The sequence below is a fragment of the Triticum urartu genome, chromosome 4 (genome assembly GCF_003073215.2).
Source record: "Triticum urartu cultivar G1812 chromosome 4, Tu2.1, whole genome shotgun sequence".
Classification (NCBI taxonomy): Eukaryota; Viridiplantae; Streptophyta; class Magnoliopsida; order Poales; family Poaceae; genus Triticum; species Triticum urartu.
In genome coordinates this window covers 302,407,162-302,410,740 of record NC_053025.1, presented here as the reverse complement: position 1 = coordinate 302,410,740, position 3,579 = coordinate 302,407,162, and positions in this window count along the sequence as shown.

The window sequence follows — 3,579 nt, the reverse complement described above, 5'->3', positions numbered from 1 at the left end:
ATCAAATAACAACTCTTTTGTTTATGGTTAGGAAACATAACCATCTTCGATTAACGAGCTAGTCAAGTAGAGGCATACTAGTGACACTTTGTTTGTCTATGTATTCACACAAGTATTATGTTTCAGTTAATACAATTCTAGCATGAATAATAAACATTTATCATGATATAAGGAAATAAATAATAACTTTATTATTGCCTCTAGGGCATATTTCCTTCAGACCCACCACCAGAAGATGACGTCACCATGGATCAAATAGATGTTGAACCGGTCATCTCAAAACCACCAAGACCCATCAAGCCTAATGAAGATAAAGCTGACGATTCACCATCACTGGGCTTGGTTATACCGCACCGGGTAACCCCACTGCCCTATCCAAGCACAACGCCAAGGAGGAAATTTCTGCTACTGATAAAGGCAAGTGGAAAGTAGACTTAGAAGACTACTCCCAGTTGAGTGCCCAATAAATCCACTCTGGTTTTTTGAACCGTCTCTACACCAGCCGTGATTTGGAAGCCGGCTTAGTCAATTTGATGAAGGAACGTTATGAGGTAATCCGATCACTATTCTCTTCATAATTACCAGTGTATCAGCCGCCAAGTCTATAGGATATGGTAAGATTGAATATGCTGTAGACTTTCCAATTTCCATAAAGAACTGAACAACATCACTAGTAGCCCCCAAGAGCCGGCTTAAATCATGAAATTAAGCCGGGACTTTAAGTAGTAGTAATGAACTTCACATCCGTAGCCCCCAAGGGTCGATTTAACTAGCATAGTTAAACCGGGACTTACCAACATTAATAAATCAATCACTACAATATGTAACATTGGTAAACCGGGTCATATCATTGTACCCGAGTCATTGGATAAACTTGTCTTTGAAAAGAGCAATTGGCATTTGCCCCCAAGTGCCAAGGAAAATACTTGTGTTGTGCTTGGGACTACAAAAAATTCTGAAGAGCAATAGACATTAGCCCCCAAGTGCCAAGGAAAATACTTGTATTGTGTTTGGGACTTCAAAATAATCATGCTCATAATACCTTTCATGTTTACTATATGTCACAGGCTGAACTGATTGAGAAGGATTCACAGCTCACTAATCTGAAGGCCAACATTAAAACTCAGAAATCTGAGACATCCAAGGCCAAGGGAGCACTAAAGACTGCTTTAGAAAATATTGAGCAGCTTAAACAAAACTTCAACACTGATAAGAACGGCCAGGAGACTGAAAATGCGGCTCTATTGAAGAGAGCAGAGGATGCCGAACCCGCACTTAAGCCGGTGACTGATGAGCTGTCCGATTTAAGACATCAGATCAATAACATGTCGTTAGCCATCTTCAATAAGTATGAAACATGACTCCTTTGCATCTCAATAAACATATTATAAACATCTGCTGACTTATCAAGAAATTTAACGATACAGGTTCTCAGAGCGCCAAGTTGGGTTCAGATATGCACATCTGGCTTAAAGCTGTCTACACTCTTGTAGAACAGTTATATACTAGCACCCAACGTACCATTGCTGCTGCTATGCATAAGAAATCTCCACCCACTCTCATCAAGGATACATTGGAGAGGTATCGGTGCTGCCCCAAAGGATTGATGATTTTAAGCGAGCTTCTGCCAGAGCCGGCGCGTTGACTGCTTTAAGCCGGGCTAAGGTGTGGCAAGCAGATCTGGATCTAGAAGATTTGGACAATGGTTGCCCAAGTGTCAATGAGGACGGATCTGCCTTTAGTGCTAATGACTTTGCAGAAATAGCAAGAGCAATGCGTCCATTAGCAAGTAAGTTGGCTGAAGAAACCAATCTAACCACATATCAAGCGGCTTATGATGCTGAGAAAGTGAAGGTGCCAGTTCATCAGGAGACAGATCTCATCCCGCCGATTTGTAAGCACACCTTCTCTCCTGACATTGATCCATACAACCTTATTGATGATGAAGTTGTGTTTAGAGCGTTGACTGGTATCACTGGGCTACGCCTGAAATCCAGCTGATGGATAATCAAGGAGCTGAAGAGGAAGAAGAGGCGTAGGATGATTCGGAGGCTTCAACCCGCCAAGAGTCATGAGCCGTTTCATTTAATCATAGAACTTTGAAGAAAACTTATCATCTTTGGGCCATCGGATGCCTTGTAATAGGCTTAGTTAAAATCTGATCCGCCGTGCCATCGTGCATGTTTTGTTTGCATAACATTGCTGATCCATTAGTTAAAGATCTGCTACTTATGCTCATGATATCATCAAGTATGCAGATCAGATTTATCATTTTCCTTGCACACAAACAAATCACAAGTGCCCTGGCAGTTTACCCTAGGGCGGGTCACAATACCCCATATAAAAACCACTGGTGACTATAATAGTCCATAACTAGGGCCGGTTTAATCATAACCTCATATAATCATAACAAAATATCATACTTGTGATATTTACTCACACTGCCGGCTTATCATACCTGTGCAGTAAGGGTTACAACCCAAAGATTGAGAGCACAATGCCCTGTACAATTGATATATACCGCATGCAGCAAGGGGTAAATCCCAAAACTTAGATCACAACACTCTAAGCACATAAAATAATCATACACTGGCGACTGAAAGTCCAAAGCTAGTCCGGGTTAAAAAATGCCGAATAGATCCACTTATGAACCATAAGGCAACATAGCCCTCATTGGTTTTCAACCATGTATAAACATGTCATAAGAGATGGATATCAAAAAATGTTCAAATCAAATGTAAATCAAAAAACAAGGCTTTCACAGGCTACCAAGCCTTCAAATCAAGTGCTTTTCAATGGCCGCACAACCACTGCATTAAACCTTCATTCAACCTTGTAAGACGGGCCTCACATGACCAATCGCCGTTTTAACTTTGACAAGTCCAGGGTCTATATAAGATTGATTGTCAAGAGTACGACGAGTCATTCCAGGATTACCTGGGTGGAGTGGCAGACTTAAGAAGGCAGGATAACTCGGATTTTAGGTGAATACATGTGGCGTCCAAGCTTATTACAAGGGTCAATAAAGCTCTTGTCCATCAACAAAGAGCCCCCATGTAATGTTTCATTCCAGGCGTACAAGCCGGATCAACAGGGTAGTCATAGCTATGCTCAATGAGCAGGAAGCCCGCAAGTATTTTATAATCATGGCGTATAAGCCGGATCAAGAGGGTAGTCATAGCTATGCTCAATGAGTAGGAAGCCCCCAAGTGATCGTATGAAGTGACAATAAAGACTCATTATTCTCAAAAATGAAACAACAGAGGCCCTAAATTAGCAAGGATGCCGGATTTATTATATTCATCATAATATATACATTATCAAAATATGTACATCATAAGAGCTAGTGGCTCAGGTGTAATAAGGCTGAAGATGAGCAATATTCCACGGCCGATGGGTCTCTTCCTCCGATGTGCGTGAGTCCTTGTGGTCTCGAACATTGATAAGGTAGTATGACCCACTGTTCAGATTTTTGCAGACCACAAAGGGTCCTTCCCAAGGTGGGGATAGTTTTTGCATATTAGTTTGATCCTGGATAAGCCGTAGCACCAAATCTCCTTCTTGAAAGGTCCTGGTTTT